Raw genomic sequence first — 22229 nt, forward strand, 5'->3', positions numbered from 1 at the left:
TGTTCAGTCCAAAATCTACAATGTCTTTCTTAACTTTGCTTTCTTTCACACCTTTCATTTTTATCTTGACAAATACTTTTACTAAAATTTAAAAAATTAACTCAATAACCCACCAATAATATCCGGAATAACTTTTGTTACCCTCATCAAGTTTCTACAAGGGGTTTTATGATAAAATTTTGATTAGCTTCTCTACTTGCATCTTCCCATTTTCAATATATTTTTAGAAAATAAGCAAGGTCATCCTTTTAAAATATGAGCTGTATTTTCTAAATGGTAAGTTCAAAACATTTCATAAATTCTCATCACAATTGACTAAAATTAAAAAGTTATATAATAATATAAATATGTTAACTGTCATCTGTAATGGGTTGTATATGTTTGGCTACATAGAAGTGAAATTTATTTCTGTTTCTATGATTTCTTAATTAATTTCCTATGTTGCATATCACTTTTTAGTTAGATGTCTATTCAGTAATAAGAATGTGTTTTTCTTTTCCTGTTTTTATATTCCATGATTGTAGAAAGCATTTCTAGGTTGGGAGAGTTGCTTTATATTAAATCTCCTGCCAAATCAATATCTCAGTTGTAATTGTATCATTCTCTTTGTTATATTTAAGTAACTAATTATAGAGACTTTAGAATCTTGGCTTCAGTAATAAAGTCATTCATCATTTTTTCTTGGAAATTCTAGACTAATGGAAGTAACTAAAAGTTTCATCTATTATTGTTTACCAAATTATTATTCCGTTACAGAGAACTGGTAGCATAATTGGATAGTCTTAAAAAATTGCTAGGTAATTGTACTGGATGAAGTTTCAGAGGATTTGATCTTTTGCAAAAATTCAGGTATTTCTTGTGATTCGTGTTACTTTCTGTCTATATAAAGGAGAGACATTACACAAAGATAAAAGTTAAGATACAAAAAAATTATTAAGAACAGGTACAATGAAGAGTGTCAGAGAATGGAAGATGGGATAGCACAAAATCAGCTTGCATATGCTTGAGGAAAGCCTGATCAGTGAAATGTTTTACTTTCCCTTTCTTGGGTAATAGCTTTAGATTGTTTTAAATGATCAAACATTTAGGGAAGGAAATTGTGGTTTCCTTTATTACTTAGCTGGTACAAATAATTCTTGAAACAATCTGCTATTTGTTGTTGAAGTATTTTTATATTTCCAATGGAATCTTTTTCCTGTGACTGAAAACAATATTTTGATGTGATCCTTCTTAACCACTTGTAATATTTAGAACTGTGTCACTTTGAATCACAGAGAAACATATTGATGGTTGTGTTAAACTAAATATTAGAAGAAATGACAAATACTTTGATTTCAGTCTAAATATTTTTTGAAATATCCATGTTTATATGTTTTGCTGTTAGAAATATTTGTAGGTGGAAAACAGTATATAAAATCTTGTTTTGAATTTTATGATATTTATGAAATGGATTTCTTGGTTGCCTGTTTATTCTTTGGAATTAGGCATGGAAGTGTGTGGAAAGCAAATTGATCAATTTTGTGCAGTCAACCACTAGTAGACAATAAAATTAACCTAACCTTCCCCAATCCAACATGAGATTCTATGCATTTGGTTAGAAAGGCTAACTTACTATTCTTTGAGTGTAAGGGCTGAGAAAAAATGTTTTAACTTTCTCTTGGATTGCCTCATTTTTATATATATATAACTTTTCTTGACTTGTAGTTTCATCATTATGGGTTGTTTCTCTGTCTTCACAAGCCCTGCTCTCTTTCTCATTTACATTTTCTCAGACACAGCATATATGTCCAGCATGCCCTCTTCTTAACTAATTACATTCCTGAAACCCCTATTTCCAAGTGACAGTGCTTTATGATGGCCGCTGTGGTCTTGAACTTGAGTGGGGGACACTAACCTAGCAAGGATTGTCTTCTGCAGCTTCATAATTCACATCTACGCATAATGCATTAACTCCATTCCAGGAGACATATATTTGTTAACATATTCCATCCTAAACTTTACAAACCTTATTCAAGGTGATGGCGCTGTGAGCCAAGAGATAGACAGTCTGTAGCACCACATTCCATATGGGCCTAAGTTCATATCCTGGCTGTTCCAGGATATAGACTTCTGATGCAGTTTCCTCCTAATGTCCCAGGGAAGGCAACAGAAAATAGCCCATACTGGAGCCGCTGCACCCAAGTGGGAGACTTTGATAAATCTGGCTTCAGACTGAGCTGATCATGTCAGTTGTGTCTATTTAGTGAGAGTACCAGAAAATGGACAAATTCTGTCTCTCCCTTTCGCTTTCTTACTGCAACTCTGCCATTCAAATAAATAAATGAATAGATAGATAGATGATAGGTAGATAGATAGATAGATAGATAGATAGAAGCATTAGCATCAGCCACCAACACTGCCACCACTAGCAACCCAAATGTTTGTAACGAAGTTCACTCCCTGTTCTGCTGTTGTTCCTGACTCCTACCTTCTGCCATTGGGAGGGAGTGGTGATGTCTCAAATTGTTGGCGTCTCGCCACCGGTTGAATTGCTTGACCTGTCTCACTACTGCTCATTACAGGTACTTGGTGAGAGAACCAGTGCATGAGGAATCTCTCTCTCTCTCTCTCTCTCTCTTTCTCTCTCTCTCCTCTAATTACCTGGATAATGAGTGAATGCATGTGTGATCATAATGTCTACTTCCAGCAAATAACTAAATTCAGTCTGATATTCTTTTGTGCTACTGCAAGACTTTCGTTCCCATTATGTACAACACACTCTTCATTTCCATCTGGGATCTTGCTAGAAACATTTTATGTTCCTATTTCTAGAAAATTCCTCTTCATGGTGATGTAAGTACCCTTTAGGTTGATGGCATTACTCTCTGTGGCTGTTCCTTTTTCTGAGCTTCACAAAAGTCATTTTCAAAATCCATATCCTAAGGGTAGTCTCTTCAGGGCAATCTGGACTTTCCTACATTTTAATTCAAAATCCTTCTGGTTTTTATGTGTTCTGAGTCATCATTTTTGAGGTATTTTTACAGTAATCTTACAATAAAATAAATATGTTTCAATACCTACAACAGCAAAGTCCAGAAACAAGGTAGCCACAAATAAGAAAATATTCACTCATATTTCCAGTGATATAAATGCAAACCTCAGGTGTTCACAAGGCCAGTGTTTCCTTAAGCAAAAAAGTTCTCACTTTCCTATAAAAGTGTAAAAACTCAGGAGATTAGCCTTCCTTGTCTTTTACTAGTTTTAGGCTATTGTGTCCAATGTTTTTGGCTTTTCTTAGCTTGAGTCTGTATCATTCTATCGTCACAGGGTTCCTTTCTCTATTTTGACATATCAGCATATAGCTTTCTTGTTAGGAAACCACTGGATTTAGGACCCTAACTCATCTAACGTAATATCATCCTAAGTTAAGCAAGTGCATTTACAAATATGTTTTCTAAGTTGAGCCATTTTCTGAGATTCTGGGTAGAAATGAATGTAGGAGAATACTGTTCAGTACAGAATGCCCAGTCTCCAATTTTTAAAGTGTATTAGTATATACGTTTCTCAAGTTAGAGTGCCAAATAATCTCTCTCTCTCTCTTCCTCCCTCCCTCCCTGAAAAATCGGGGGAGTCAAAGGAGCCCCTATGAAGTACAGTCTTTTATCTCTCCTAAGCATAAGTTTCTGTTTTCTCCTTGGCTTTTCCTGTATGAATATGTGCTGTCTTGTCCTATATACAGAGTTTCTTGAATTGATTGCCTGTATGAATTAATTTCTGATACATACTCAGTTTTAAATTGCTTTATTTTTTTCTATAGTAGTATGTAAGAATCCTTTATGGAAGTAATTTTTTCTGCATAATCAGAAATTAAGCATATTTTGTCAAACTGCAAACCAGTGTTTCTTACAGTTACTTACAGTTCTTAAGTTGCACTGTCCTGCACAAATATCATACCGTAGTACATAATTACTACATAATAGAGTAATTGGTGCTATTTTGTATAAGCAAATTCATTAAATTGTAAAGACTTTTATCTTCATTAAGTGTAATATTGATATACACATGCTAAAACTCATATCATTTTCTCAACATTTAATTGGTAAAGATCTTATGAGACCATTGTGTTTGAGAATTTGCACCCACCTCAATATTCTTTTTCATGGGGTCAAAATACTTTAACTGACTCAAAGGTTCATAGTCTGACACATTAATGTTTGGTATGTGAAGAGAAAAAAAAACTATTTCATGCTAGAATTTTAGTATTCCAGAGTTAATGATCTTCTGTATTCACATTAGGAATATATGACCAATATTGTTGCATACAGAATGTTGTCAAAATAATACTTAGAGTCTATGAGAATCATTATCTGTGAGCTATAAAGTGTTCATTCTACATAACATGCTTTTGAGTCATATATCTTTGTATTTTGCACGAAGGTTGCCTCATATCAGAGATAACATATAGTATTCGTTCTGGTGGGATTGTCTTATTGCACTGAGTTTAATGGCCTCCAGTTGGGATTATTTTGTTGCAAATCATAAAATTACATTCTTTTTAGTTGCTGAGTAGTATTCCATGTATATAAAATGTCTTTTTCTCAAGTTCAGTATTAAAAATAGCAGTTTGCAAAATGTGTTTAATTTATGAATAATATATCATATAGCTCATTGGAAACTTAACATACTCAAAGTTTGCAAAAATATATTTACAAACTCAATTTCTCATCTGCTCATACTAGAAGTGGTACAATCTTCTCTAAAAAAACAATTATTGTTTCATTTAATGAGTGCATAATTAGAGTTTTAGTTATTTTTAATGCAAGAAAATAAGGTTCATAAAGTGAGAGAAATTTGAAGTATCATGCTAGTAGAGAATCTGCAAATAGTACAACTTTTTATATCTGTGTAAGGTAAATATTTTAGTACTTTATGTTCTTCTGAAGTCTAAGTAAACTTGGTATTTAAAACTGAATCTTTCTATTTTAAACACTTGATGATTACTGAAATTTTATCTTAGCACATTCCTTAAAATTAAGTAGATCTTTAAATTGGAAATTTATAATATTAAAATATGCATTAGATTCTCAATATTTCATAACTAATGTTAGATAATTATTTGGGGGCACATACAATGAATCTAATATTTAAAAAATAATTTCCATTAATTTTACAATATGTACTATAGAAGAAATTCTTAATTAAAATGAATAATGAAAAATAGACTTCTTTTCAAACAATGAATAAGAAAATTATTAATGACAATTTGTGTTAGTGCTTTAAAGATGGGAGAAAATTTTATAATAGAAAATAAATGTTCTGATTTGGTTACAATGTAAATGACTTTAGAGTCATTGGACAATATCCTAAAGCAAGGCAGTGTAGACTTTTGTAAGGATAGGATAATGATAACTGGAGGAAAACACAGCCAAGTAAATAGATACCAATAGCTAGTTAAAAGAGGGAGAGTCAAGGGCATTTAGCCTAATACAGTGATGCCCCAGATCAGAACCACACCCTGCTCAGATTCATACCTACTTCCAACTTTGAATGAATGCAGTCATGGGAGGCAGTAGTGGAGCCCTTCCACCCACCCTGAAGATTTTGTGTTGCAGGCTCCTAGCTTGATTCCTATACAGCAGTTCCTCATCCTCTGAGTGAACCAGAGGATGGAAATGGGATTCCTCTATTTCTCCCCATCACCTCCTTCTCTCTCTTCTTTTTCAAGAGGTACTTTACAAAAATAAATGAAATTATATTAAATATTACCTTCAGAGACTCAATGACATCATGGCACGATTCAGAGGCAGTGATGTCTGTCAATGCAATTATGCAATTAACATTTATTTATAGGAACCCTGTGTTATTTGTATTAAATTGGATCATTTATTTGAGAAACTAAAATTAGAAAAATAAGTGCAATTCGGAGAATTTGGAAAATTAATTAACCACACTTATGCACTAGCATAAAAAATTGCAATCATTGCTTGCTTTCCAAACAATTATGAAATTTTCTACTAAATCTTTTTTTTTCTTTAAAGTTCTTTTGAAATGCATGTCTTTAAGATATAAACAGTTTCTCTGATAGAATAGCAACTGTCTGGTATACTGCTTAATTTTTATATTCTAAGGAATTATATTTATTTTATTTTATTAGAAAGGCAGATCTACAGAGAAGGAGAGACAGAGAAAGATCTTCGATCCACTGGTTCACACCCCAAATGGTCAACATGGCCAGATCTTAGCCGATCCAAAGCCAGAATCCAGAAACTCTTCCAGGTCTCTGGTGTGAGTGCAGGTCCCAAGGACCTGGGCCATCTTCTACTTTCCCAGGCCATAAGCAGAGAGCTAGAACATAAATGGAGCATCTGGAACATGAATTGGTGCTCATATATAATGCAAGCACTTGTAGGTAGACTAATCTGTTAAGCCACCACACTGGGCCCTGACTGATGTGTTATAAGGAAGATTGTGTAAGTAATTAAATGAGTAACAAATCACTATTTTTTGAAAACGGTTTTGAGGAAGAAGTATTGATTATACAAAGAAGCTTATAATTCCATCTGTCTGAGAAGCCAGACGTTTGTAGAGGATAGCATGTAAGGTATTTGAAGCCCAATTAGTGCCTAGTCAAATCAAGACAGGATAGCATTTTCAGTAGGATCATATAGTACTAGCCCTTCAAAAGACTCAGATGAAAATGACACCAGAAGACTTATAAATAGTTTTGCGTGTCAAGGGCATAGATAAGTAAGAGCCGATGAATCTTTAATGAAATTTTGTGATTTGCTAAAGTTACTGAGATTTCTCCTGGGGATTTTAGGTAAAGAAGTGACCCTATCAGAAGTGTCTTTGAAGACGATTTTGTGTCAGTACCATGAAGGATAGGTATGACAGGGATCTGAATGAGAGAGACACAAAGAGCAGTATAGAGGCTCAAATAGTGAACCTTCACAAATATTTATTGACTTTAAATGATTTGAAGAAGTTTGTTGAAACTTGGCTTTTTTCCTACCTTATTTTTAGAATGTCAATAGCATCTGCTCATTGGTTTGCTTCAAAGATTTTCCACCAAATCCCAGCAAGGGTGAAGTAGTTGAAATCTGGGTGAGTGACCTATCTCATCATGGATGCTTCAAAAATGTCATCAAAGGCTCTTCTGTAGATGGTCCCATTGTTCAAAATTGTCTAACTAGGCCCCGGATCTTATGCAATAGTCTAGTGCATGAGAGAGTGTTATGCTGCTTTTTATAATGAAATTCAGTATATGGCTTATTTATTTCCATTGAACATGAACAAACAGAAAAACAGTGTTTGATTTTCGTAACCATGCTCTATGGACTACTACTGATATTTCTTTTTTTTTTTTCTGAGATATTTTTAGAAGTTTTTTTCCATGAAATAAATCACCCAATAATTTCTTGTCAGTAACCTTGAAAGTTGAGATATACAAAGGCAAATGCTGCCTGTGATAACTAAAAATGAATTTGGCATTTTTATTTTGGAAAGATTTGCATCTTTATAAATGTGTCATCACAACAGTGCCATACTGATGGAAAGAAATGCAAATTTTCCCATTTTACTAATGAGTGGCTTAACATACAGATGGTTGACTTACATTCAGTAGCATGCAGTTTAACTTCATGTTGTTAATTTTCTGTTTTATTTTCTTCCTGTTGTTGATTTTGTTTTATGGTTTTTCACTAAGGGGATATACAATAACTGTGTAATAGAGACTATCACATACAGATGTGAAGATACAGTGCTGTAATGCATCTCTATTTTCAAATCAAGGATGGATACTTGCCAATGAACCTGTTATATATCTCGACAATAGGATGCTGGAATCTCTGTCATTGTCCATAACTACAACATCAGGATATGCTCAAATAGCAGAATGATGGATTTAAGATTGATTATGAAGGGCTATACTATTGTAATGATATAGGGAAAATCAGGGGTGGGGGTGAAGATTTGAGAATGGAGGAAGAGAAATCCCATGGTAATGGAACTGTATCATAAAATTTAAAAAATGCATATATATATGACAAATGATGATTCACTTATAAAAATGGTATTGAATGCTTAGTTAAAAACTGTATTATACTATTTAAGAAATATCACTGCTTCAATATGTATACAATGTATAGTGGAATAATATTTTTAACAACTTTGGCAATTGAAAATATTATCTTTCCATCTCTCTCTCTCTCTCTTTCTCTCTCTCTCTCTCTGTCATGCACACACACATAGTTTCTGTTTAGTTATCTCTAGCCACATAGGCTAAAAAATACTTGGAAATAATGAAAAACCAATTAGCAGTGAGCCCCTTGGAAAATAGACTATGGTCTCTTAAATAATATTTCCAGCAAAATGAATACCTGAAAATAGTAACTAAATCCTGAGATGATATAAAACTATACAAATCTGACCAGAAACCTTGTCTCCCAAAACAAAGAAATCATCCACACACTATCTGAGGCATGTCAAGAGCCTTCACATTACAACTTGTATGACCTCCATGATTAAGCTGATGCAATCTGAGCAGAAAAAAATAGTAGAAGCTACAAGTATTTATAATAAAATATGATAAATCCACAAATTAATATGTTAAATTTATAAAAATTTCATTAATTCTATTTGGTAAGATATTTTATGGATTTTTTAAATTAAATGTGAAGAAAAAGAAAAGACTCAAGTATTCCTCCTGACAGTTATGTACATTCTGTAAGTAAATACTTAAAAAAATATATACCTGAGGAATTCCAGCTAACAAAGTAGCATGAAAGAATTGCAGTATCATCATCATTTTGTGACAACTAATGAAATGATAGACATGAAACATTATTATTATCAATAGCTTCCTCAGAGAAGTGCTAAAGAGGACTAGCTTAACACACATTCATTAAAATAAAAAACTAAAATATACAAGAAATACAGATATATCATTAAAATTATTATAAATTACCTCATTTGTTAAGAAATCTTCTTTAGATAAGGAGAGTAAAATATAGTAAGAGGGTTCGCCATCATGGAAACAAAAGCTACAGGGGAACAGGGTGTTGGCAGAATGTCAGATGCCAATATACCTAAAAATTCTTGGTAGCAATGATGCTGCAGAGGCTGTTTGGTGAAAATGACAGCGAATAGGAGTAAATAAACATCCTATCTCTTAAATAATAGCTACTAGAAATTTTACTCCAGAGGAGTTTGAAAGTTTAGCAAGCATTTAATAGCATAGTTGCTGAACAGCTATGTAGGATACCTACAAAGGTATCTGATCACATCACAGTCACAATATTCAAACAGCACAGTCAACATGAAACATATTCAAACTCAGAAAACAGATGAAGTATTGCAGTTTTCTCATGGCTAAATTCTTCAAGAACACACACACAAAGACAGGGAGAAGAGGAGGAGAGGGAAAGAGAGCAGGCACAATAGGGAGGGAGAAAAGGAGGAAGACAATTAGAGTAGGAAAGAGTTTATGAGGGAGTAAGAAGGAAGGGTTAGAGCACAGTATTTATCAACATTGTCTCCGAGTTTCTACTTAGTTGTTCTCTTAATGTATCTCTTATCTCTCCAGTGAGAGCAAATGCATATGTCACAGTAGAGGTTTAATGTTTAAGATGTATAAAAATGACTACAATAATGGATGCTGTCTTAGAAATATTCTCAAAATACTGTGAATGTTGAATTAGGACTAAGTAATTGAGAGCTGTTCTGTGTTGGGAAAAAGCAATGGTAAGGGAAATGAGGGAAAATAAACATAGTTCAGAGAAATTAGATAATTGCTAATGTTATAGAATTGAAATTAGGATTTGGTCATTGCTTCTTGGCTTACGACAATAAAGGAAGCATATTGAATCCTAGCAATTCATATAGGAAAACACAAATACTGAGTCTGGATATTTGGGTATGATACCAAATCCCAAAGCACTTTCTTGGATGCAATGATGATTTCCCACAGACTATGCTCCGAATCATTTAATGTGATTTAGTCTGGAGCTGCAAATATTTTGTTCACCAAGATGGCTGGAGCTGATGAAAGAAAACTCAAATTGGAATCACACCGCAAACAGTTGTTGCAAATCTGCCACCTCTGCCTCCAGCCACTCTTGTTGCTTACCAAGTTTGATAACATTTGTTGTGTAAATGATTTTTTTCTCCTTACATTTTAATGTAATTGCATTCTCTGTGTGCTGCCAAACTGAAAACAAGTATATTATCATTAATCTTAACAGCATTGTCTGGGATCAGAATGGTGGGATATTTAAAACAGAGACACACAGACATTAGTAACAATAGATGCACATTATATCATGAACACGCTGACCTAAACTCTATTTCTTATTTACTTTTAGATTTTTTTTTAATTAAATGTAGGAGTTTTTGTTTTTTGGTTTTTTGTTTGTTTGTTTGTTTGTTTGTTTTTGCTCAATTATGACCTTTTAAAATGCTCTTGCGTGGTAGCCTCGTGGCTAATGTCCTTGCCTTGCACACGTTGGGATGGCATATGGGAGCCGGTTTGTGATCCTGCTTCCCAGCTGGCCCGCTGCCTGTCGAGGATGACCCAAAACCTTGGGACCTAGCACCCACGTGGAAAACCTGGAAGAGGCTCCGGGCTCCTGGCTTTGGATCAGCTCATCTCCAGCCGTACAGGCCTCTTGGGGAGCGAATCAGTGGGCAGAAGATCGTTCTCTGTGTCTCTCTTCCTCTCTGTATATGTGACTTAACAGTAAAAGTAAATAAATCCTAAAAAAAAGTTCTTCCAGCACATAATTAGTACTGATACATAAGAGGAATTCCAGAATGTATGAGGAAATACAAATGGATTCATACATTATTTTATTTGGAAAATAAGCAAAAAATAGAGCATATTGTGAACTTGACAGAAGAGAAAATTGTATTTTGCTTTAATATTTTAAAGAACTTTTAAGTTTTTTATCATCTAACAAAAAAGGGGGTTCTGAAACAACAAATATAAATGTCTGCTTGTCTGCAATAATCCCATCAAGGAATAATCCCAAATAAAACACAGGTGGGATTTCTTGTATCTAGAATTTCCTTGCAGATGGGAATTCAGGCAAATGATGATCAGATTGCTAACATGAGAAGATGTAAACTGTGTATCTTAATGTCATGTTTTTTCAAATATTAATGTAAATATGTGTAATGTAACATTTATACTTGATTTTTTTTTTCCGTAAAAGGAAAGTATTGTGTGTATTTGCATCTGGTGTTGCATAAATCGTATATTTCAGCCTTTCTTAGCAAGAGAATTTTGGAAAAATAATTTCCTTGCTAATACATGGGAGGATAATTATACTTGGGAGAATCTTCTACTAATGAAGTATATTAAAAGATACTGTAAAGTCCTGAAACAAGTTTGCTATTAGTGCCTACTCATGTAGATAGATCCCATGAGGTCTAAAACGTCAGTTGAGATGTTCAGTGGCAAATTAGCATGTGAGAATATAGGTGGCATGTTATTTGAACTTTTATTAAGTAGTGTGATTTTCTGATTTGCAAGTGGAGAGGTTTCTCGAACATATTGTTTTGGACAGTGATACCAACCACTATGACTCTAACCAAGGTGACTTCAGTGAGGTCACTGCCGAGATGATCTTTACATGTTTTTGGTGAAATTGCTAAGAAATTGATCCTGATATACAAATATCATCCAGATTATCATCAATAGTGCTTTCAAGAACTCCATCTATTTTTTAAATGTATTTTAGAAGCAGAGAGACACATTGAGAAAAATAGAGTGAGTTCCCAATTCACTCCCCAAATGCCAACAACCCTGGAGCTCTGCCAAAGCCAGGGACAATGAATCAATCCAGTTTTCCCACATAGTTGGCAAGAACTCGATTATTTGAGCCAACATCTAGGATCCTCAGCAATAGGAAGCTATAGCCTGGATGCAGAGTTGGAATTTAATTCATGCACCCTAAACTGGCATATGAGAATCTTAACCAGGAGGCTAAATGACAACTTTCAAGACATTTGTTAGTATTATTAATATTATTATTATTTTAAATATTATTTGTATTTAACTGAAAAGCAGATTTTATAAGAAGAGAAGGAGAGATAGAGAGAAAGTCTTCCATCCTACTTGTGCATTCCCCAAATGGCCACAATGGCCAGAGCTGAGCTGATGCCAACCTGAGAACCAGAAGCTTCTTATGGGTCTTCCATGTAGGTGCAGAGTCCCAAGGACTGGAGCTGTCCTCCTCTGCTTGCGCAGGCCACGGACAAAGAGCTGGACCAAAGCTGGAGCTGCCACATCACATGCCTGCATCACAGCACAGAGGATTAGCATGTCAGTCACCACCAATGTCAGGGAGGGGGATCCCCAAAGCAATCTGCTTTTAAGCACATGAAAGACTCAGAACGGGATGGAAGCAGAAGCTGATCTCAGAAATTTGCCTCAGAGTCTTCAGTTAATCCTATGGGATGCACATGGGCTAGCAAAGTAATCCAGTTTAACCAATTTGGATTAAGGGGCACTCTTCATGGAAACTGGCTATTATATATGGATTAGTCTAATGACAGTGTAAGGAATCATTTGGGCTAATAATAGGTAGTTAGGGTCATGGGCTTTCAGGAATTTTACTTTGAAAATATGACATCTTGCTTCTCCTGCTTCTCCTGTTCTCCCCCTTTTGTTCTTTGGAAAGAGAAGTTCCTCCTAATATCTCTTTTTCTCATAAAAATAGCATCTGGGCAGCTAGGTGAAGCCCTTATTAGAATGTGAATTCCAGTTGCCAGGACTCTTTCAGAAGGAATGCAAAAATAACCTTCCCAAAAAGTATGTTTGTGCAGAAGAAAATGTCAACCCCATGTCTTTGAGTTTTTATCTGTTGGCTTGTTTTTGTTTTGAGCACTATCCTCTAATGATCCATTTTTTTCTCTCAACATCATGCTTAGACACCATTTCCACTGCTCCTGTTGCTGCAATAAGAGATTTCCATCTTAAAAATAAAATTCATCTTACTCACTGAAATTGTCTGCATTAAAAACATCATTCATGTGAGACCAGAATCAAGGTTGCCTTCAGCTTGCATGTAGAATTTTCCATAAGAGTTTGGTGCTGTCTTGGGTGAGTTGGTTTCCATTGAATAAGGGCAGTTTTTGAGATAAACTCATAGTTGGGTACTTAGCAGCCAGAACTGGTAGCATCTTAGTCTTGAAGTGTCATAGTTAGACCACAGCAATAACTTGCCTTGTCTGTTGGATACTCCTCTTTGCATGTGTAACCTTTGATTTCAGATTTCTAACCCTTCAGAAGATTGTGAACATTAAGGGGCTTAACCACTAACTTTGTGTTACTGTATAAAAGGGATTGTTTCTGTGCAAATAATGGTCCTGGCTGATGGAAACATATCTCTGATTTATTCTGGATTCTAATGTGATTTGTTCTTTAGCCCTATGATGCATTAAAGGCTTTGAAGGAGTTGTCATATGTTTCATGCAGGAGCCTTTCAGGATTTTGTGAAAATCAGGAATGACAATCATCAGCCTTCCTTTGAGTATGTTTTCTACTATCTCTCTTTACACTGAAAATTTTAACTGAGGACACAGTGCCCTACAAGCACGACAGCTCTTTCTAAATATGATATCTTTGTCAGCATCACTTACTCCAACTTTGGAAGAAGTTAGACAACCCAACAAGAGTAGGGTTGTTAGTTATGTCTTCACCAAAAGTACGAGTAAGGAATAAGAGACGATATGTCCAAATGGTAGTATCTGGAATGAAACTGGGAAGCTGTATTTGTCATGCTATTTCTCCAGAGAAGAAAAATCTAAGTTTTGGTATGACTTAGCCAGGGACCTCTTTCTGTGGATAAAACTCAAAAAAAGCACCCATTAAGACACTGGAACTTTCTCTTTGCTCTCCAAGACTGAGAAAAGGAAAATGAGCCAGGTGATTTTTTTTAGCCAGAAGTTATTTCATTTTGCTCATTATCTTCTTGAATCTGGTGGCCACTAATTCTCTAATACTGATGCGTGACTCCTATAGTGGCAGGAATAGTTGCTTGGCAGTAACAACACAGTGTGTAGGACGAGCCAAGCTAAAAACAAAATACAGAGAAAATGGTATCAGAAAATAAAATACTGGCATGTAGAAGAGTGTTCTGGAGAACCTTGAGAGGAATCTGAGCAGTAATTGCAGAGGAAGAATTGGCAGGAAGCGCAGAGGCTCAGGAAGGCCTATGGAGTACAGACAGCAATACTGATTTTCAAGTGATGTGGGCTGCTGATACAACTATTATGCCCATGAAGGAAATCCATGCAGCCCCTGCTGTTGATCCATCTGTAGAAAGTTTCATATGCCAGTTTTCTTAATTAGGGTGGGCAGGGAAGGACATCCTGTTGAGATGAAGTCCACAGAACAATAAATGAAGAAACTGCTTTTATTTTTTTTCTTTCTTGAGTAATACCAAGGAATGTGTTAATTATTAAGACACAAGGATATTTTTGTACTTGTGGTGAGGGCAATTTTTAACAAAGGAAAAGTATGAAGTGATCTTTGGAATTGATATTCAGCAAGGAGCAGTGCAACCTATTGAGAATGCTGATTAACTATTCTAGGTATATTTATTTTATCTGTAACCATGATTTATGTAAAATTACACTGTGCTAAAATGGAAGATGGATCTTTTCCTTTTTAGCCTAGAAAGGGCATTGATCTGATTTTCAAATAGAAAAAAATACATTTTGAACTTTTACCTGGAAGAATAAATGTCATGCATGTGCTAAAAATTGAAGAATGTTTTGAAACAGAGGAGGATTTACACTACCAAAACAAGAAATCCCCTATATTATTTTGTCTTATATAAATCTTAAAAGATCTTTTCATTTTTTTGTTTCCTATGTTGCTTGTAGTTTTATAGTCTTCTTAATTCCATAAAATAGGCAATATGAATAGTGTTTATAAAGATCTTCTGTCTCTCTAACATCGAAATGGAATATTAATTGCTTTTAACCTTTTGCATGATGCTTGTGCTCATATTAAATTTCTCCATTGGCTTCTCTAATTAGTCATCTGCATTTGTGATTTAAATAAATGTGAGATATTTTCTCTTTGTATGTTAAGCTTTTTAATCACATTAAAAATTCTAATTTAACTATTCGAGTTTTTACAGGTGCCTTGTACAAGTTAACATTACAGAAAGACTGCAATAGGTTAGAGTTTTAATAGATTTAGTATAATGCTCTCTTTGTTCTTTGACACTTGAAAGATAAAATAACAGCTAGTAAATATATTATTATATAATTTATCGTAACTCCCCTAACTCCTTACTTGTAGCCATCATATAATGAGTAGACATGCAGATACAACACATGTAAGTATATACAAGTGTCTTGCCATTACATGCATTTAGGTTCATTGTGTTATACACTGTAATTACAAGCTGAAAGATAAGACTTACATGTATAAACAGACCCATATGCATAAAGATTGGGTTTAGGCCATCCTGAATGCCTGTGGGAGATCTGGAAACAGTTCCTGGCTCCTGTCTTAGGTTTGGCTCATCTCAAGCAGTTGAGGCCACTTGGGGAGTAAATCAGCAGACAGAAGATCTACTCTGTTTCTCCTTCACTTTGAATCTGTGACTTTCCAGTAAAAATAAATAAATTTAAAAAGAAAAGGAAAGGAAGTAAAAGAAAAAAGAAACGGAGAGTAAGATAGAGAAAGAGAGGGGGCACATGATCTTCCATCCTTTGATTCACTCCCCAAATGATCACAAGGACTAGGACTGGGCTAATCTGAAGACAGGATTCAGCAGTATCTTCCCACTTTCCTGCATGGGTTCAGGGGCCCAAGGACTCAGGCTGTCTTCTTACTGCAAATTGGACTGAAAGAGAAGCATACAGGGCAGAAAACAGCATCCATCTGTGATGCCTGTAATGAAGGTAGCAGGGTTTTTTTTGACTAAGCCACAGCACCAACACCAATTTTTCTTTCTTTTCTTTTCTTTTCTTTTTTTCTTAGAGTGGTGGAGATGTTGCCAGTATGTATAGGATCTAGTGTAAGTTTTATTCTAGGTAGCAAAGGACCAGCTCCTCAATGTATTTTCCTTCTCCAAAGACAAAGAGCTTGTGGGCTTTATTGAGATTTTAGTATGAACAATAATCTCATTGATGTATTTTATACCCTTATGTTTCCAGGTGTTGTCTAGTGGAGATAGGAGGTTTCAGTGTGCAGATTTTGGTGAAGGAAACACAAACGTTCAGTTAATAACTTTCTTGTGAAGTATAGGGACACAATAAAGATATATTTTGTTTGTTTCCCTGTAAGTAGATATAAAGAATGTATCTATGAAAATTAAAGAGGTAATATTTGGCTTACATCTAGAAGTACCGGAGTATTTCTCCACGGCAACTCACTAAGTGTTGAAAAAATGGTTACAGATAGGATTAAAATAGCATGAATGTTGACAAACAGCTTTACCACTGCATAGGTACCCTCAAAAGATGATCTGCTTCAGTGTTTCTTGGTCCTTTTTTTTATCAATCCCCTTTCAGAAGTCATTCTTTTTAAGTTCCCAATTTTTCCTGTAATTACCACTTTGCTTGGAAGAAATTAAAGTTTAATGTTGAAGATTTTGTTGTGCTGTGTTAAGCTTTGGAGACTTACAAACAATTTTAATATTGCAGAAATGTTTTGCTCCCTTAAGAGCAGATTTTTGCTTCATTGAGGACAATATTAGCCTTTTGAGAATATATGACCTAATCTAATGAGACTGCAGCTTGCAAAATTCTTGTAAAGATTTCTGTAATGAGAATATCAGAGGAGAAAGCATGAATATACAGGTATCTGGGAATCCATGGATTATTTTAAATATTTTGGGATTCTATGGGTAAACTTCAGTAATCAATTATTGGAGTATATACAGAAAGCAGCATAAGTTAGATGAAAAGAATTAAAAAGTGGAAAATCAGAATATAGTAGAAGGTGTGTATACTATCTCATTAAAGAGTTCATTATCAGAGATTTCTGGTGGGAAAATATTTAGTAGTTAATAATGATATTACATTCTGATTTTTAAAGCAAGTAATTCACATGGATTGTGTATCCCATGAAAATGATGCACTTCAATAGATATTATGAATTATTCATTTTCAGGAATTTCAACTGTTAGGTGAAATAGGATAATTGTATGAGTTGTTCCTTCAGTGAATTCAATTAATAGGATTGCCCCTATTTTCCAGATGTCATAATCCAATGGATATTTGGAAAACTTGACCAAGTAAAAAAACCTTGCTCAAACAATAAACTTTGAGAACAAAATAATATAGCTTTCTTTATTTGTGTGTTTATCATATTTGTTACATTGCCTTAAACAAGGTATTATTGTATTAACTGTGAACTCAAAAACAGTGTTAGTTTCACAGTAATCATTTTAAAAGTACGAATTTTCAAATAAATATTTAGTAAATAATATATATTAACTTTTCTCAATGCAGTAGCAATTATTCTATGATCCTCATTCTTATGGCATTCTGATAGATTTTGGTTTTGAGGCACATTTCCAGATTTTGTCATTCCTGATATTAATGAACAACTCATCGTACATGCTTTAGCATATTCTCAGCTAGCAGTGTGCTGAAGATAATGAAGATAATGACCTGGATTGCATGTATTTCCTTTTCACTAGGCAATTTGGGATTTTAAAATTTCAGAAAATACCATAGGAGTACTGAGATACAGCTGAAATGAAATCGTACCTAGTTTGCACTCAGAGCTAAGGGCCAAGGCTTATACAAATAATCAATGCTATGTGGAAGCTGGGCCAATATGATCATTTTTATTATGCAAGAATGATGAATACCAGCTGTTGCAGGCAGGAGGCAGAGGCCCTCACTCATCTTTTATTTTTTTTCTTGGCCTAAAAATTCCAGTGATTTTTAGTAAGCAAATTGTGGAAAGTGTGGGAGAGAAATCCTTGAACCATTTTCTTTTTATTATCAGTTCTCATTACTGTCTAATAAAGGAGAATAATTAATCACACCCACACATTCACACACCCTGTCAAATACACACATAAATAAAACACTTATAATATAGTTGATCTTCCCTATTTCTAAAATTATACAAATGAAATTTTCTGTTTGAGTGTGTGTGAGCGTGTGTGTGTCTGTGTGTGTGTGTGTGTGTGTGAGAGAGAGAGAGAGAGAAAGGAAGAGAGATAGAGATGGAAAAAGAAAAGAGAATTTATGGGTATAAATTGCATTATTACATGTAAGCCAGTATTTGTAACTAATGTTAAAGCCCCGTTGTTGGGGACATGATATCTATGCTGTAATATAATGGTGGACTCATTTCTTGCACAATTTAGTGTTCATAACAATTTTACAGTGAAACCTGTCAGTTTGATTTAAATTGTGTTTAATGGAAGTTCTGTGTTTGTTACATAAGACAGCAATTTTTATTGCAAGCAGTTTCTGTCAAAAATTTGCCCTTTTAAATTTTGACTGTTATCAATGGTTATTTATTCATTTGTTGTTAATTAATTGTATTTAGGAGAAATCTCCAAATTACAAAGCCTAACAATTTCAACTTAGTGAGAACAAAATTTGTTAAGGTAAAGCATGTAGATAGTGAAATGCATTGATTAAATCAGTAGTAGTCTTTTTTCTGTACTACATCCCCCCTTTTTTTCCTAATTTGCCTATATTATTTTTATTGCTCCTATACTTCTTTCTCCTCCTGAGTTATTTTATTGTTCTTCGTAAACTCTTCAGTTTTCACCAGTTTCTTTCCTTTGTTCCATATCATTGCATTATTATAATTTATTTGATGTATTTTTTCATTTTCACATTTTCCTTTGGCTCCTATGCTATCTTAATTCACCATCCTCCTTTTTTTTCTCTGTGTTTTTCACCAATTCTCTAGTAAAAGTGAAAGACAGATAAGAGCAATGTCATGTTAATTTTCCATTTCCTTTGGCCTGTATACATTGACATATATGAACTGTTATTTCTTCTGTAACAATATATTGATTAATTTTGGAGTAAGATCGTTATTATTTACACTCATGTAAAATGCTAGAAATAACTAATCTATTTTATTACAAACATGAACTTACCAGCATGAAATGAGTAGTTGCCATTGCTAATTGGAAATTCTTTCTGCATCACACATCCATAGTACAAATACGATTCTATTAAATTCTATTAAAATTAGACTGTCTCTCCAGGTTTACTCTCTAGGTGTTGTCAGGACTTTGATTCAGAAACGTGGATTAAAATCATAGCATCTTATATCAAAAGCATCAAATCCAATACTAGTAACTTATATCCCTGTGTTCGGATCCTGAATATGTACTTGCTTCATACCATTACTCTCATTGAGTTATGTGCTGTGCATAGCCATCTTAATAATATTACTTTGCTTTGTAACATTTGTGAACTACAGGATCTGCTACAAAGGTTCTCAGATAATACTATATAGAGACAAAGAAGAAACATTTAGGTTAAGCCATGAGTAAACTATAGAACATATCTCAAAGTCAAAACTCGTAGTGTAACTCTTATCAGAAAAGTTAGAGCTTAAACTTATACATCCAGCCTTTTTTTTTTAAAATATGTTTATTTTTGGTTGGAAGGCACATTTTACAGAGAGAGAGAGAGGGGGGAGAGACAGAAATACAGAGAGGTCTACCATTGGATGGTTCACTCCCCAAATCACTAAAATAGCTATAGCTGAGCTGATCCAAAGCCAGGAGATTCTTCTGGGTGTTCCTGTGAGTGTGGGGGTCTCAAGGACTTGGGCTGTCCTCTATTGCTTTCTGAAGCCGTACGCAGAGAGCTGGATCAGAAATGGAGCAATCAGAATGTGAACTGGTGTCCATGTGGGATGCCAGTACTACAGGCAAAAAATTAGTGTCCTGCACCAACACATCAGCCCCATAAATACAGTTTTACCAGAAAATAATTACGATACAATAGTAATCAACCTTTGTCCAGCTAGCAAATTAAAAACCAGAACAAGCAAAAGCCAAGCAAAGCCAAAAAACTCACAAATCTGAAATCACAAAAATAATAAAATAACACATTGAAGACAAAAGAATGAACAGGAGGGCCCGGCACAGTAGCATAGCAATTAAGGTCCTCGCCTGGAAAGCCCCGGGATTCCATATGAGCGCCCGTTCTAATCCCGGCGGCCCCACTTCCCATCCATCTCCCTGCTTGTGGCCTCGGAAAGCAGTCGAGGAAACCCCAAGACTTTGGGACCCTGCACTCGCGTGGGAGGCCTGGAAGAGGCTCCTGGCTTCGGATTGGCTCAGCTCCAGCCGTTGAGGCTGCTTGGGGAGTGAATCATCAGACTGAAGATCTTCTTCTGTGTCTATCCTCTCTGTATATCTGCCGTTCCAATAAAAAATAAATAAATCTTTAAAAAAATGAACAGGAAATCATACTTATTCCACAGGACAATTGTAATATTGGAATAATACAGGAAACAAAATCTAATAGCTGTAGGTTGGCATCTTTGTAGAGTTTATCTGTAAGGAAGGCTTTGCATCAAGAAAATGAATTAACTACATGCAATATGTCTCATGGTATTCCTGTTTCTTTTTTTAATTTTTTTTACCACCTTCCTGCATCTGGAAATGTAGTGTTTTTTTTTTAAGGATTACCTAAATGGATCTTTATTTATTTTTTGTCATGATTTAGTATTTCTTTTTTTTAAATTATTTATTATGTTGCATTATGTGACACAGTTTCCCCCAGCCTCTCCCCGTGCCCTCCCCATGGTGGATTCCTCCACCTTGTTGCAGTATTGCAGTTCAAATTAAGTCGTTGCAAACATATACCAAGCATAGAGTCCAGCATCTTATTGTCCAGATAAATTCAACAGTTTCTTGGGGAGACCATCTCTGGTCTGAAGGCAGAGCTGGCAGAATATCATCCTGATCAATTAGAAGCCCCAGTATAACATCAACAACAACTTACAGCATTATGAAATTAATTGACTTGGTATTGAGTAATCAATACGTTATAACAGTGCAAGTTCTTAACCACATCCTGTGATTACTTCATCGACCCTTCAATTTTTGTTTGTACTCAGCACTGGCTGCTATACACCTTAAAGTGGCTATAGGGTACTATTCAGCTGTCTCGTGTCTGTTTTCATTTTAGTATTTTAGCAGTTTATTGTGTTAACGTGTAATTTTGCTGAACTTTGCAGATTTTAGGATAGTGAAAACTGGCTTATAACTCTAACAAGGCATATGTCAACAGTTGAAGTGCAGAACAGTTTTTGGGGGGGGGGTGTGCAGAGAAATCTTCAATACTGTAGTGAGGAGTAACTAATCTTTGTGTCCTATCTAGTAAGGTATATGTGGATCCACGTTGTTGTTTCCTGTTTGGTTCTAAGCTTTCCTTGTATTTCTGTATCTATTCTATGTTTTTGTTGTGCGTGGGGAGCGGGGCAGGACTCTGGAGCGACCCTGATGGTCATTGCAAGCGAGGGAGGGCATCTTAAGTTGGAACTAAGTAAGGAACAGAAGAAGCTCTCTCCCTAGTCCTGAAGGAAGTTTGCTGTTCTTCTGTTTCTGCAGATCTCTCAGGGCTCCTGGCTGTTGTTCTGATGACCTTGGGTCCTGCGAGGAAGGATTTGGGCCTCTTCCATACCATATGGTAGATCCAGACAGGGCTGGGTGATGACCTCAGAGTTCTCAGCCCCCAAAGGCACTCCAAGTCCCTGTGTTCTCCTTGTCTGTTGGTATGTGGTCCTTGGTGCCCATAATGATAGTCCCTGGTGAGGATCTGAGTCTTCAGGGTTGGAATAGGAGCCTCCTCTTGTCCACCTACTCCACTCTGGGCACCCCACTGCTCTGTGCATATGACCTCCTGTTAAGAGATTGTCAGGATCGCTCTTGGTTCCCCCATATGTCTTTGTAAGTAATTTAACTATTGTTTAATGCTGATTCGAGTCTGTTGTCTATGAATTACCTGTTATGTTTCTGATAGGTGATACTTTACATCTTCCTCACACATTCTAAGGAGATGGAAGACTTCTCTGCCCTCCCACCCCATTTCCTAGTAGCTTAGGGTCTTAAGAGTATATTAGATTTTACAGTTCTTTGATATTGAACATAAGCAGTCTGATTCACATTAATTGTATGTTCATTGATTACATCACAATATCTTAATGCATTAGATACAGGCTGTTTGAGGTTAAAATAATATTGCAATCTATGGGTACTATTTTTCGAATTGAAATGTAGACTTGAACC

At 35.1% G+C, this 22229-nt stretch overlaps 1 long non-coding RNA gene across 1 annotated transcript in view; it reads left to right on the top strand.

Moving 5' to 3' along the window:
• The window catches only part of LOC131481529 (uncharacterized), a 161073-nt gene that overhangs the window by 39552 nt on the left and 99292 nt on the right, over window positions 1-22229 (top strand). Inside the window, exon 2 of the long non-coding RNA XR_009246365.1 lies at window positions 7003-7083. This is a non-coding gene — a long non-coding RNA (uncharacterized LOC131481529). The remainder of the gene's footprint in view (window positions 1-7002; window positions 7084-22229) is intronic.

The sequence above is a fragment of the Ochotona princeps genome, chromosome 12 (assembly GCF_030435755.1).
Source record: "Ochotona princeps isolate mOchPri1 chromosome 12, mOchPri1.hap1, whole genome shotgun sequence".
Classification (NCBI taxonomy): domain Eukaryota; kingdom Metazoa; phylum Chordata; class Mammalia; order Lagomorpha; family Ochotonidae; genus Ochotona; species Ochotona princeps.